The 16,277-nt window shown below is 40.4% G+C and overlaps 1 pseudogene; it reads left to right on the top strand.

Annotated features, from left to right (window-relative positions):
* The first annotated feature begins 15,206 nt into the window (after positions 1–15,206).
* On the top strand, positions 15,207–16,062 carry LOC106008645 (olfactory receptor OR9H1-like; annotated as a pseudogene).
* The last annotated feature ends 215 nt before the right edge of the window (positions 16,063–16,277 follow it).

Here is a 16,277-nt window from a genome sequence, read left to right as displayed (position 1 = left end):
AAATTCAATAGCATTTCTGTACACTAATAATGAACCTGCTGAGAAAGAAATTAGGGAAAAAACACTGTTCACAGCAGCATGAAGAAAAATGAAATATTTAGAAATTAACCTAAGGAAGTGAATGATCTCTTCAAAGTAAAGTACTGTACTATGAAAAAGGAAACCAAAGAGAACATCCAAAAATAAAAATATATCTACTGTTCCCGGATAGGTAGAACTAATGTTTTCAAAGGGGCCATACTTCCAAAATTGACATAAAGATGTAATGCAATTCCAATTAAATATCAACAGCATCCCTCACAGAAGTAGAAGACATAATCCAAAAATTCACGTGGAAGCAGAGAAGACCTAGAATAGCAAAGGACATCCTGAGTAACAGGAGCAAAGTGGGAGACATCACAATCCTGGACTCAAAGTTATATTACAAAGCTACTGTGATTAAAAACAGCATGCCAGTGGCACAAAAACAGACATGAGGATAAGTGGAAAAGAACAGAGGATGTAGAAACAGCCCAGGTACAGTCAACTATTTAATCTTTGACAAAGGTGTAAATACACACTGGAGGAAAGACAGCCTCTTTAACAAGTGATGCTGGGAAAACTGGCTGTCCACACACAGAAGACTGAATCTAGACCCATATTTCTCACCTTGCATTAAACTAAAACCAAAGTGGATCAAACAACTAAATGTTAAAACAGAAGCACTTACCCTGATGGAAGATAAAATATGTAAATCTTGAAGTCATAAGCATAGGGTGAGACTTTCTGAGCAGAACCTTGTTGTATAGGAAATAATACTAGGAATCAACAAATAGGCGGGTGAGGCAGGCAGATCACAAGTTTGAAGCCAGCATATACAACTTAGTGAGACACTGCACCCTCCAAAAAGGGAAAGAAGAGAGAAAAATAGGGGGGCAGAGAATTGGTCTAGTGGTAGACCACTTGCCTAGCATGTTTGAGGCCCTGGGTGTAATTCTTAGCTCCTGCCCCTGGAAAGTCATCTTTATTTCTCCATGTACAGAAAAAAATGCTTTGGGTCTGCTGGCTCCGAGTGAGGAGGCTCAGCCCTGTGTATGTCTTCCTGACTAGACAGGGTGGCACCTCTGCCTGCTGAGGGATCTGTTACCACAGATACCTTGAAGAGGTCAGGCAGGCTGGGCTTTTGTGGCCCAACTTTCTGCAATCAAACCTATTGAAATTTCCCCATCTTTCATCTAGCTAGTGTTTTCCCCAGTGGCCAAGCTGGTTTCCATAATATGACAAACATTAGAAATATGTGTACTAAATAATTCAGTATACTGGCACATTTTGTATTTTCTTAAATAATGCATGTATTTATCTTTTTCTTCAAATTTTTAAAACTGTTAGTGTATTATACAACAAATTTTTTCCTAAAATTGGAATTTATCACTAATATTTTACATTATTTTAATTTTGAAATAAAAGTTTCTACACAAATTTATATTGAACGTATGTGAAAGTTTTATTAATAATTAGCAAAGTAGATATCAGTTCGGAAAACAACAGATGTGGACAGGAAAATATTTGTATCAATGTGATGGTGAAACAAGGTCCTAGGCTACAATTAGAGGAGGATGTTTATAAAATCAGATAAATGCAGACAAATTTAACATCTGTACAGGTTAATACACTAGACAAAGAGAATTAATATTTTCCGAATTGTCAGACAGGGACCTTTTCTCAGAAAAATGTGTAAATAACACACGTAGGAACAAGTGAGAAGATTGACATGTGTGGAAACGCCAGCCTATTCCTCAAAAAGGGTCATTCATAAAATTAATAAAACAGAGCCAGTGGGAGTGCAGGCTAGCCCTCCTCCAACAGAGAAGGGATTTCACTGCCACGAGGGGCAGTTGATCATGAACAGTGCTTCACTTTTTTCCTGCATTAGGTTTTTGATCAGGGATGGTGAACCTTTTAGAACTTTCAATGATAATAAAGAGCACCCTGTGGCATGTGTGCCATAGGTTCACCACCCCTGTTCTAGGTGAATCGAATATTAGTTTTTTTCCATATATACATTACATTATAAAAAATTAAATATTTCATTTCTGCTTAATTTTGAGGTAATTATGTTGATTTAGTTGCATATCACATTGCTTATTTACTTCACATTTCCCTGGTCACATCTGATCATGTGACCTGTAAATTAACCTACATATTTGAGCTGTTGAGGTGTGGCTTAAGGTTCCCTTTGCTACATCTGCTGTTTTGTGACTAACCAACATATTTTATCTCAGGTGGTTCTCACAGGTGGGGCAAGACAGAGTGAGTGAGAGCCTGATGATGCTTCTTAGCCTCAGGAACTGCAAGCTGAGGTGCTGCCCTTCTCTGAGGACCACAGCTCTGTGAGGCATGCTGTGGCGTGTGTGACCCTGGCTGACTTGATCCTTGGGTTTTTGGAAGAAGGGTGCTGCAGGCTGAGGTGGAGCTGTCCCAGGCTGTTTGAGTCCTGGGAACAGTCATTTGCTTTCAGCCTCTGTACCTGATGTAGCCTCCTGTGAGCCCTGGTCCAGCTCTCTCGTGCAGAGCTGAGACAGAGACCTCCAGTGTCCCACCCTAAAGCTAAGAGTGCTTTAGCTCTAAACTCCAGGAAGAAATCTTCCCTACCTCCATGACACTGTGTGATTTATGACTTTCTTTTGTTCTCTGAGTGTACAGTTCATGTAAAATAGTCCATGGTGAAGCACTTTATCCCAGACACTGAATTCACACTCCAGTCTTCAGCTGCTCATACTTGGTTCAAAATAATCTCTTATTTCCTTTGGAGCAAAGCTGTTTTCCCCAGAACTCACAAGACCTAAGGGAAACAGTGACCAGAGTGCCCACTCTTGGTGTTAAATGCTGGAAGGGTGTGGATGAAGGCAGGCAGGGAAGAGCTGCACACATCACCCTCTCCAGCCCCAGGCACAGGGAGTGCTGTCTCTGGCTGGGGGAGCAGAGCAGATGCTGAAGTTAGACTGCTGTGCTGAGCCTTCCATGGGGACATAGTGCTGGGAACAGTCCCATGTCCCCACTGCAGGCTGAGCCACCAGAATGTGTTCTTCCAGGCATCAGGCTGCTACTGCCACCACTTCTTCAACCCCCAGAGAAGGAGCAGGGAGCAAGACTGAACCTGCCAGGAGCCCAGGAGTGGGCATGAAAACCAGCAGGAATCTCTACCTGGAGCAACACTTGGGCCTGGAAAGGCCTGAAGGCCCCAGGTGCAGGCTGGAACCCACAGATGGACTCTGCTCTGCCCCACCAGGCAGAGACAGGGCTCCCTGGAGAGACCAGAGTATGCTCTGTGCACCTGGAGGCTATGAATGGGTTCAGGACACACCCACTCCTTCCAGGCTATGAGGCTTGGGTCCCCCAGCTCAGCATCCTCTAGGCTGTGTCCTCCACAGACCCCAACTTCAGGGGGGACAGCCATCCACAGGCCAGAGCTGGCAGGCAGGACCCAGAGCTTATCCTGCACCAAGGCCAGGCCTATGTGTTCACCCCACTGCCTCCAGGGGGGTGTAGCCTCCATGCAACCTGAGACAGCATGGGTCTGAACAGCTGGGTCACACAGGCATCTCCTTCTGTCTTTTCTCCTGTCTGCCTTTTGTTCACTATGTTTATAGGGACAGACCTCTCAGTTAAACATAATTGGATTCACTGTGAGCATGCAAGAGATAAAACAGTCTGATGGCATGGTTTGTTTACTGGGCAGATGTTTGATAACTGACCCTGAAGAATATCATTAATGGGAAGTGGGACTCGCTGAGCCAGCCTGGTGTAGGATACCACAATGACTGGTCAGGCAATCCCAGACAGAAGCACCATTCATTTCTAGAAAAACATTTGAGCTATGCAGGGTTATGTGAGAGGACAGTTTTACTTCTCGTTACTCCAAATGTTCACATGTGAGTGGCTCATCTCTCACTCCTGGTCAGGAATAGGAAAGTCCTATGCACCACTGACCCCTGTTTACTTGCTCCCCTTTCTGAAAGTGCTTCCTGCAACTGTGTAATCTGCCTGCCTTCCAACCACAGGTCAGTCCCTTGTATGCTCCAGATTCTCACACCCCATGGGCTCTTTCTTGTCAAGTCTCCTCCAGGATTCCCTCTGCTTCCTTCACAAACCATCCTCTGCAGTGCTCATCTGAGTCTTTGTGTTCATTGTGGCCTTCAATACTCACATCAGCAAACAGAAAGCACTTACATACCTTTTCCATGGCCACGTCACATCCACACCGTGCACCCTAACTCTTCCGAGGCATGGGGGGTATTTTCCACCATTTCGACTTTTAGAATCATAGCACCACATTTCAAGACAAGGTATATAATTCCATTTTATCAAGTTTCTCAGAATTCACACACTTTGTTTGTGCCTATATAGAATCCAAACCACTATCTTTGTAAGACTTCAGAAAATAGGAGGTCAAACAGTAAGGTCCATAAAGTTACTTTGTATTTTATCCAACTCTAAATCCACCAAGTGGTCTCCATATTCTCTCATTTCACTTCCTGCTTCCTTTCTTTCTGCTTTACTCTCTTCCTCCCTCCTTCCTTATTTCCTTCCTTCCTTCCCCATTTCTTCTTTCTTCCCTTTCTTTACAGGACGAAGGGTTGAACCCAGTCTTTTGCCTTCATTCTCAGCCCCCATTTAGTTAATTATGTAGTTTGCATTTTACTTTGCATCAGTGTTTTGCTAAGTCAATAAATTGTGCAAGCTTGGCTCAAACACTGATCTCTTAATGTCTAAATGCTTGGCTTTTGGTAGATATAATTTGGAAAATATGATGTACAGAATATTTCAAAGATATACAAGTAAAAATTTTTCTTCTATATTGACTGAGTTAATACAGCACATGTTAATAGTAATTATTGTATGTAATTTGGATTGTAACAATCAGAAACACTTAAAGCAACATCTTTAAATCTTTTCTATTGCCTCTTCCTTATTTTAATTTAATAAAATCGTAGCATAAAATGCCTCAAAAATATGTCTAGGAGAATATCTGTCCTTAGGTTCAATTAGGTTACCAGAGAGTTCAAAACTGGACCAACACAGTCAGGTTGCACCTGGCTCACACAAGTTCATGCTGCACAGAGACCACACATCTGGAGCAAAAGCAGAGGGAATTTCACAAAAACTGGAGTCCTTGAAACTCACAGGTATGGCATACTTTTAAACTACAGGCAGTATGGTTGTGAATTCTGCTTTTTTTTTTATTACCAAACCCTTCTGTCTTCTTGCCAAGTTGTAGTACACGAGTGAAACTCCTTTTTGAATGCAGGAACCTGGAGAATGAATCTCAGATAACCCTCAGCATTGTTAGCAGCACTTCCACATGGATGTCACTCAGTGCAGAGCAGACTGCATCTCAGAAGCTAGGACACAGGATGTGCAGGTGAGGCTGGCTTCAGTGAGAATGCACCCTGCTTCCTCCAACCCTGTGAATTTCTGATTAAGTTGATATGAATTCTAGCAGAGCAGACAGAAAATCCAAAGCAATTACAATTTGCTGAACAACACCACGTAATTTATGAAAATGACAAACCTCAATTAAATATCATTGGGCAAAAAATAGACCTTAAAAATAATGGAATGGAGGTGTGAAACATCTCCTAGTGAAAAGGAGGCTTCCAGGTCGGCATGCCACATCTCCCAGTGGAGAGGAGGCTTCCAGGCCAACCACCCTTCCCAGCGCAGAGGGGGAGAGGGGTGCAGGTGGCAGCAGCACCTCCCTAGGCCCACCACCTCCATCAAAATGAGAAGACACATAAACAAGCCTCAGAAGCAGACTTCCAGATCACCTACAGCAACCCTAAAGGAAACGAGAAAGAATAATCTGATACTCAACCACCTGGATTCCCTGAACTAGCAACAAAAGAGGAGCTGGAAAAAATGAAATCAGAAATAATTTCTCACATAACAGCAGAGATTGTGCCCATAGAGCAAGACATGATTAATAAATCTAGAGAGAACAGAGATTAAAAAATAGAAGAGCTGAGGAACATGATGGAATCCCCACATAGGAAACAAGTGGAATCCATAAAAGAGATGCAAACAGATTTCCAGAATAAAACTCCATTGAGTCTACACAGAAGAATGAGCCAATGTGAAGACAGAATTTCAGATACAGAAGACAAGATTGCAACTAGTGACTAGGAAAATAAAAAATTCTTTACAATTGTAAGGGACCATTAGAAATCAGTTCAGCATTTGCTAGATGATGCAAAGAAGAATAACGTCAGACTGATTGGAGTCAAGGAAGAGGAGAGAGTGCAGATGACATAATAAAAAACCTGTTCACAGAAGTGATGGCAGAAAACTTCCCAAACAGGGCAAAAGATCTTGACATACAGATAAGTGAGGCATATAGGTCTCCAACTAGCCTTGATCAAAAAAAATGCACACATAGGCATATAATTGTTTAGATTCCAGAAAACCAACAGAAGAACAAAGTTCTACAGGCAGTAAGAGAAAAGAAACAAATTACATGCAAAGGAAAGCCCGTCAGGATCACAGCAGACTTCTCAGTGCAAACCCTCAAGGCAAGAAGAGCTTAGAGTGATGTACTCTGAGCACAAAAGGAAAACAGCCTCCAGTCCAGATTGATGTACCCTTCAAAATTGTCTTTCAAAATTGATGGAGAAATAAGATACTTTCATGATAAAGAGCACGAATACCAAACCAGCACTCAAAAAAAATTTAGACAAATCCTCAGAAAAGACAATGGGCAGCACAAGCCCAGGAAGACCAGTAGAATGAATCCACTTGGCATGACCAGAAGTTAAAAGCAAAGAGGGAGAATCCAACAAAAAGAAAAAGTCATGACAATGATAACTCAATACATATCAGTTATAACTATCAATTTTAATGGTCTCAACTCACCAATCAAAGAAATAGACTAGCAGAATGGGTCAAGAAGCAAGATCAAACAATATGCTGCATACACGAAACACACTTAAAAAAAAACTTCGTAGACTGAAAGTTAAAGGATAGAAAACAATACTCCATGTGAAGTGAACCAAAAAAAAAAAAAAAAAAAAAAGCAGGACTAGCTATCCTCTTTGCAGACCAAGTTGATTTCAAGCCTAAACTGATTAAGAGAGGGAAAGGAAGGCACTACATCCTTGCAAAGGGAACAATCCAAGAGGAAGAGATGACAATCATAAACATCTATGCACCAAACAATAGTGAGCCAAACTGTATAAAACAAACATTAACGGACATGAAAAATCATATAAGCACTAATATGATAGTACTGGGGGACCTCAGTACTCCACTGTCACAAATAGATAGATCAACTAGACAAAAATAAGCAACAAAATACTAGAACTCAATCAAACTATTGAAAAAATGAACTTAAGAGATGTTTACAGAGTGTTCCACCCCACATAATCAGAATAAACATTCTTTTCAGCTGCACATGGGTCATTCTCCAAAATAAACCACATACTCACTCAGAGAACATATTTAGGTAAGTGCAAAGTATTTGAAGTTATCCCCTGTATATTGTCAAACCATAGTGAGATGAAATTGGTGATCAATAGCAAAAGAAACCACAAAAATTTCATAAACACATGGAAATTGAACAGCACACTTCTGAAAAACCAATGGATCACACAGGAAATTAAAGAAAAAATCAGACAGTTCCTACAATTAAATGACAATGACAATACAAGATATTGGAATCTACGGGACACAATGAAAGCAGTCTTATGAAGGAAAATCATAGCAGTGAGTACTCATATTAGGAAAACAGAGCGAACCCAACCAAAAATCTTGATGCTGAACCTCAAGCTTCTAGAAAAGGAAGACAAGGACATAAAGCCCATAGAAAGGAGGGAATTATAAAGATCAGGGCAAAAATCAATCCAGTGGAAACTACAAAATTAATACAAAAAATCAATGAAGCCAAGAGTTGGTTCTTTGAATGAATAAACAAAATTGACAAACCCTTAGCCAAACTCATCAGAAAAAGGAAAGGTTCAAATCCATGCAATTAAGAATGAAAAAGAGGAAATTACAAGGGACTCAACACAAATCCAGATGATCATCAATACCTACTTTGATAACCTATATGCCAATAATATGGAAAACACAGAAGAAATGGACAAATTCCTAGATACATATGAATTACCAAAGTTGAATGAAGAAGACCTAAAAATTCTAAACAACCCAATATCAATCAATGAAATTGAAACATTATCAACTAAGAAAAGCCTGCATCCTGCCAGCTTCACTGCAGAATTCTACAAGACATTTAGAGAGGAAATACTGTCATTAATCTTTAAATTCATCAATGAAACTGAAAGGGAAACAATACTCCTGAATTCTTTCCTGGAAGCAAGCATCTCCTTGATCCCCAAAGCACAGAAAGACCCAACTGAAAAAGAGAACCATAGACCAATCTCACTAATGAACATAGAGGCAAAAATCCTTAATAAGATACTGGAAAATAGAATGCAGAAGATCACCAAGAAGATCATATACTCTGACCAAGTACGATTCATCCCAGAGATGCAGGAATGGTTCAACATATGCAAATCAGTCAACGTAATACACTATATCAACAGAGCCATGGACAAAAACCATATGATCATCTCAAATGATACAGAAGAATCATTTGACAAATCCAACATGCATGTATGATAAAAACCCTATAAAAAATTGGAATACAAGCTTTCGATCTCAATCTGATAAAAGCCATCTATGAAAAACCAACAGCCAGTATCATACTAAATGGTCAAAAACTAAAACTTTTCACACTAAAATGAGGAACAAGACAAGGATGTCCTCTATAACAACACCTGTTCAATGTAGTTTTGGAAACATTAGACATGACAATTAGACAAGAGACAGAAATAAAAGGAATAAAGATAGGAAATGAAGAATTCAAACTGTCATTATTTGCAGATGACATGATACTCTATATAGAAGATCCCAAGAACTCCATGAAATGTCTTCTAGACTTAATAACCAAATTCAGTAATGTAGCTGGATACAAGGTCACCACACAAAAATCTAAAGCTTTCCTCTACATGAACAAAAGACTCACTGAGAGAGAAATAGGGCAAATAATTCATTTCACAATAGCATCCAAAAACCTGAAATACCTAGGAACCATCCTAACAAGACAAATCAAAGACCTCTTGTCTGAAAACGATAGCACTTTGAAAAGAGAGATTGAAGACATTATCAGAAAATGGAAAGACATCCCCTGCTCCTGGTTAGGAATGATCAACATAGTGAAAATGGCCATACTTCTAAGACTGCTATATGGTTTCAATGCAATCCCAGTTGAAATCCCAGGAGCATACTTCACGGACCTTGAGAAAACAATCCAAAAATTCATTTGGAACAAGAAGAGACCCAGAATAGCAAAAGCAATTCTAGGCAACAGAGATATGGCAGGGAGTATCACAACCCCCAACTTGAAACTATACTATAAAGCTACTGTGATAAAAACAGCATGGTATTGAAAAAAAACAGACCTTAGGACCAGGGGAACATATTAGAAGATGTAGAAACAAGTCCAGACACACTCAGCCACTTCATTTTTGACAAAGGAGCCAAACACCCTCACCGGAGGAAAGATAGCCTCTTTAATAAATGGTGCTGGAGAAATTGGGTTCCAACTTGCCAAAGACTAAAACTAGGCCTTTATCTCTCACCATGCGCTAAACTAAAATCAACATGGATTAAAGATCTAAATATTAAAACAGAAACGCTGAACCAGCTGGAACAGTATTTAGGTAGAACTCTTGAAGACATTGTAATAGGCAAAGATTTTATGACCAAAATCTCAGTTGCCTGTAAACTAGCAGAAACGATCAACAAGTGGGATCTCTTCTTACTGAAAAGCTTCTGCACAGCAGGAGAAACCACCAGCAGTGTGAAGAGAAAAACCTACAGTGTAGGAAAAACTTTTCACCAGGGGTCACTCAGACAAAGGCCAACTATCTCAAATCTATAAAGAACTTAAGAAAATCAGACCTCCCAAATTTAAAGACCCAATCCAAAAATGGGCATCCGAAATGAACAGACATTTTTCATACAAAGAAGTATAAACGAGAAATAAACATATGAAAAAGTGTTCAACATCACTGGTCCTTTGAGAGATGCAAATGATAACAACACTGAAATTCCATGTCAACTCAGAAAGAATGGTTGCTATCAAGAAATCAACCAATAACAAATTCTGGCATGGCTGTGGGGAAAGAATAACCCTGCTCTACTTCTGATGGGAGTCTGGACTGGTTCAACTACTGTGGAAATCAGTATGGAGATACCTCAAAGAACTAGGACTGTAAGTCCCATTTGACTCAGCTATTCCCCTACTGCATATCTTCCCTAAAGAATTAAAAGAATCATACCACAGTGAAATATGTGCAGCCATTTTCCTAGCAGCACAGTTGGTGATAGCTAAAATTTGGAAACAGCCCAAATGTCCATCAGCTGGAGACTGGATAAAGAAAATGTAGTTTTCTTATAAGATGGGGTACTACTCAGCCATAAAAAAATGAGTAATTCAAGACATTTATTACTAAATGGTTGCACATTAAGTGAAATAAGTAGGACACACGTGTAAATACCAAATAGTTTCTCTAGTGTGAGAAACAAAGTGTAAATAAGGACTAAAAGGTTTAATAGATAATGTGAAATAGGAAGAAATGAGGCAATGGTGAAGGGGAAGTGGGAGGGGCAGGGGTAAGGAAAGAAGGGAATGGAATTAATATGAGAAAATGAAAATATGGAAACAACCTTTTTGTAAATATGGAGGGATGGAGGGGTGGAAGGGAGGGCAGCAGAAGGGGGAAAAATAAGAACCAAGAGAGTATATAAAGGTGCAAATTTCCAATGATGAACATCATTATATTGTATACCTAAAATGTACCAATAAAAGGATATACAGTTAAAAAATAATAGAATGAACAGTGGCAATGTTTACACTGAGCTTATGATATGCCAGCAACACTCTGAAGTATTTTCCCACGAGAAAGCTTTAGACTTCACGATGAAGTCCAGTACCCCATCCCCAGCTCTGGACAGGTCAGGATACTGAGATACGGAAGGGATAAGACATCTACCCAAGGAAGAATCTACAAAGTGTTTGAATCCAGGGCTTCTGGCCCCAGGTCTGCTGTTTGGGGCTACACGGTTTCGTTCTCTAGGGTAAGACATTCATACCACTGAGTTTCTCCCACACAAGGGCACATCACACATTCCCTCAGCACCAAGGATGAGGGAATTTGATGATAAATAAATCAGTTTGGGATTTGTAATACAAATCATTGCAAATTTATAAGAAAAGTAACTAGAAATTAAAATGTTCATTTTTATTTTTAAGACAAAAAATAAAATTAAGAAGTAGGACTATTTTGCTCCCTTATCTAATTAGTAAACATTGTCATATGTATTTTGGAGCCAAATTTCTCAGTGTAGAATTGGGGCTTCGTGTTTATTAATTGTGGGAATTAGAGTAAAATATCTAACTATCCCAATTGCATTTTTTCCTTTCTGTGAAATGATCACCATTTTGGTATTTAACTCACATAGTTTGTATAAGAATCAAAGAAGACAACATTTGTGTACCTGTACTTGGGACCCTGCCTGGGGTGAGAAATCTACTCAGCCTATCTGATTTTGGAACTAAAAATCACTTTTTAAATTTTTCACTGGGCTACTTACAGAATAGCAGCTAGAGAAGCCAGACACAGAATAGCAGCTTCTTGCTATAGAATGAAGTGCACATTCTCCACTATCACACCAAGTTTTCACACTGCTGTGAAATTTTCTGTAGTTCAGGTGTCTGCAGTTTCTTGAAATTTTCTTCCAAAGCCCACATGTTGTGACACCCCTGGATTGTATTTCTTTAGATTTTTCTACCTTGTTTTCCACAGATGATAGAAGGGATAGAATAATAAATACCTGGAAATCCTAAAACATTTAATAACAAATGGGTCTTAATCACCATCTATTTCAAGCCTTCCATATAAGAAAATTTATACATATATTTCCCACTGTAAAGCTCACTGTCAGCCCACTCAGAATCTGACCCATGCCTGATTACTTGGTCCCATATTGTGTAAATCTAAAAATAGTGACAATCTAAGAAGTAGAGTGAATGTTTTGCAACACAGAATAATAATTTAGCAAAAAACCTAGACCACAATAGCACCCAGCAATACTGACCTAGACTTCAGTGCTTGGATTAAAAGCAACAGTAACTCCTGGCCATGGTGGTGGACACCTGCAATCCCAGCACTTGGAGGCCGAGGCAAGAGGATTATTGTGAGTTTCAGGCAAGCCTGGGCTACACAGAGAGATCCTATCTCAAAAAAAGTGGTAAATTGATTTGGGAGCAGAGCACAGGCCCTAAAGTAGGGCAGAAAATCAAGCTGTGTTCAACAGGAGATCAGAGTGCACATCCCAATCCTCCTCCCAAGACTCAGTATGATTAGCAGTGACACTGGGGTCTCCCATGAGTGGTTAGAAAAATAAAGTCAGCATGAATATTTTTAAAGATTGATTATCCTATAAGAATTATCACATTAATTTTAGTTATTTTTCTTAAAATTTGGATTGTGATCTTTTGTTTTCTATATCACTCTATTATAGTACAACCATAAATACTTATCATGAAAGCATTTAAAACTAAAATCTTTGGTTCAATGGCTATAAAGTCCTAAAAATATTCAGATGCAGAACTTTGCTTGGTTGTTAGTAAGATTTTCTTCCTTTTGTGAGATTCTGCAGCACAGAGTCTTCTAGGAAAATGAATGGCCTTTGATGGGAGACAGGGACATTCATGGGCTCTCTAGGAGTTAGCTGGCTTATTGCTCATCTACTAAGTGCTTCCTCTGAGGGGAAATAGTAATAATGCTGTGTGCATCGGGTTTAGTTTTGTTGAGCACAGAGCTCAGCTTGTGCAGGCCTGGCCTATCTAGGGAACGTTCATGGCTATTTTACATGGACATGACTGACTTTCATTCCTCTTAAGCCTACACTGGCTGTGTGATCTGTTTCTTCCTTCTGAAGACTGAAGGTACTTAGGGTTCAGAATCTACACTTCCAATAATGTGAGCCCTAATGTTCAAAGTAGGGACTCATGCTTTATTATCTGCCCACTGGGGAAAAATTGTGTGTTGAGTCCAGCCAGTGTCTGGATATACAAGGAACCTTTTACACATTTGTGCAGTGCACTGGTGTGAATGATTCTACAGTTGGGGCAGCAAAGTAAAATCACACTCTTCCCTCTCCTGGGAAGAATTTTCCAAAATGACAAACCAAATACCCTCCATTGGAGTTGGAAATATGCTGAGAAGGGGGCAGAACTAAAAAATTAGAGAAGTGTGTTATGATATTTATGAACTCCCAAGGTGCTAGAGAATTTACAGTTGCTCATTAATTTTAGAAAAAGATATTCTGACTTCTGAAAAAATAAGTTATTGCTTATAAATTTTATTTACCATGTTAGAGGTCAAAAGAAGAGAAGATATTAATGTTTATTCAGCAAGTAATCTGAATAAAAGCTACCATGTAGTATCTATTTACACATTCTTGGTTAGGCATATTTATTTCTATTTCCTATAGAGTAAGAAATATTATCAGGGGCCAGGGATTTATTTCAGTGGTTCCAGTGCCTGCCTCACAAGTGCAAAGTTCCAAGTTTGATTCCTGGTACCAAAAAAAATAGAAATATTATCAGCAGATTTCCCAACAGTGAATTTCCATATATACAGAAATTCATAAACATTGGTGCGTATTCGCAATCATGGCTTCATCCCATGCTTTCATTCAAGAGTCTCTCTCACCTTACAGTTAAATCTCACCTTTCACCTTCCAAGTTCAAATAGTCTTAAGCTACTTAAATGTGTTATGTTTATATTATGTTTACTATTTTATAAAGACAGTGATGTTTCAGAGAGGGAGTTGTGATGGGCAAAAATAAAAATGCATTTCAATAATCAGATTTAGAAAAGAAATATCAATTAGTACAATTAAAAAAGTCTAATCTGTATTTTAAAAATCATGCATTATGAATGGCTTTTGCCTCATAATTTAACCTCAGTGTCATCAATTTGTGTAAATGATATCCAGTAGCAGAATGGCTACCACCTCCCACCAGGTTCCCATATATTAAATTATGTAGTGTCTTAATATATCCCCTTAAATGGTAAAGGGAATTTGCAGATATGACTGTTAATAATGAAAACATTAATTATCTTGGTTTACCTGGAAGAGTCCAGAGTTTCCCAAGGGAGGTAGAATGGTCAGATACATTAGATGCAAGGCCAAAAGCAGAGAGTTTAGAGAGAAGGAAAATGCTAGGCCTTAGGTTTAAGAACAGAAGAAGAGGCTTAGAGTAAGGGATGCAGTGTTTAGTTGTTGGAAACGGCAAACTAATTCCTTGTAACAGCCTTGGAAAGGGAAAGGAAATGGACTGCTAATACCCACATGTCACCGAGACTCACTACATTTGCTTCTCTAGAAGAACAAGATTGCTAATGGCTACTGTTTCAGGCCACGGAATCCAAGATAATTCATGACAGCAATTAACAACCAACTCCTGCAGAGAATATGACACAGGACTCTGAGTGAATCGATGTTGGTCATACAATCGGTATCAGTGGCCACCGTCTCCCATCATGGGACAGATGATGAACCTGAAATGCAGAATTAGCTCAGTTACACAATAGTCATGTCTCAAGTGTGCTCCTGTCTAACTTTGTGGTTTTGCCCTTTTCCCTTAGTGCTGGGTAGTGAGCCCAGGCCCTTGTGCATGCCAGACAGCTGCTCCACAACGGAGCTATACTTCCAGCCACTGTATTCATGCTGTGAAGATTCTCTAAATTGTTTTTTAAAACCTGAGGATCTCACATAAAGGAATGATACAAAATAGATCAGAGGTGAGCTGAACCACACACTGACATGTTCATAGATGCAGAACCTCTGGATCCCATTTCATAACTGATGTCCAGTTCTTTTCCCAGCTGCAGAACCCTTCTCCTTTACAAGATGAATGGAAAACAGCAGGCAGAGATGCTATGGCCAGGCCATGAGTAGTCTCTTACTGCCACACAAAGATCCTATTATTTCAACTTAATTTAACTTACCACAGTGACAAGTGCTGGGGCCTCTGAATTGCATGTGGCTTACACGTTTTCTTGTCCTGTTCTGCCCTCTCTGGCTGGAGTTGCATTATGGTGAACTTCACACAAGTCTCAGAGTTTGTTTCACTTGGCTTCAGAGGGGCCCCAGGGATGCAGATTGCACTGTTCCTTGTATTTCTGACATGCACCTGCACACACCGATATATGCATTCCTCCAAAGCCTGTCCTTACTAGACATCTGCTACTCTTCAAAGATTGCACCCAGGGCCCTGGTGGACTTCTGGGCCCGGGGTAAAATGGTGTCCTCAGAAGATGTGCAGCCCAGTTCTTCTTCCTGTCCATCTTTGGTACCACTGAGGCCTTCCTGCTGGCCATTATGGCCTATGATCACTCCATTGCTATCTGCTGCCCCCTGTGCTACCCCATGACCATGTCACCCCACCTGTGTGCACACCTCGTGCTGGGGTCCTACTCTTGAGGGGCCCTGAATGCTCTCACACGGACAACCATGACCTTCACACTGTCCTGAGGGCCCAACAAGGTTAATGACTTCTGCTAAGTGGTTCTGATCTTGTGCCTCTCCTGCTCCAACACCTTCATCAACCAGCTGGTTCTGCTTGGCCTCTGAAGCTCTATCATCATGGGCACCTTCCTCGTCATGCTGGTCTCCTACATCTACATCTCAGCAATCCTGAAGATCCGCATGGTGCAGGGGTATCCCAAAGCCTTCTTCATCTGCGCCTCCCACCTCACCAGGGTCTGCCTGTTCTTTGGCACCATCTTCTTCATGTATGCACACCTCAACACCATATCATCCATGGAGCAGAGCAAGGTGGTGACTGTCTTCTATGCCGTGGTCATCCCCATGCTGAACCGGCTCATCTACAGCCTGAGGAACAGTGACGTGGAGTGCATGCTGACCAGGGCCAAACACAGGCTGTCCTGATGGTGATAGTGCTAGGGTCCCAGGGCTAACCTGGAGTCCACCCAGAACTGCCATTGTTCTGAAAGTCTGATTTCAGGGTGCAGCTTTGCGGGTCCCTGTGGATGACCTGTCTGCAACCCAGGCTGTGGTCTAGGAGAGTTTGGGTTCTCTTGATGTCTTCACCAGCAATAGAAACATGGCTCATGAGGGAAAATGTTGGGGACTGGAAGACTGGG

Source organism: Heterocephalus glaber, unplaced genomic scaffold (genome assembly GCF_053883595.1).
Source record: "Heterocephalus glaber isolate CG9 unplaced genomic scaffold, H.glaber_assembly_v1.0 deba00001673, whole genome shotgun sequence".
In the NCBI taxonomy this organism is placed as follows: Eukaryota; Metazoa; Chordata; class Mammalia; order Rodentia; family Bathyergidae; genus Heterocephalus; species Heterocephalus glaber.
The sequence above is the reverse complement of the archived record's forward strand: the minus strand, read 5'-3'. Positions and strand labels throughout refer to the sequence as shown.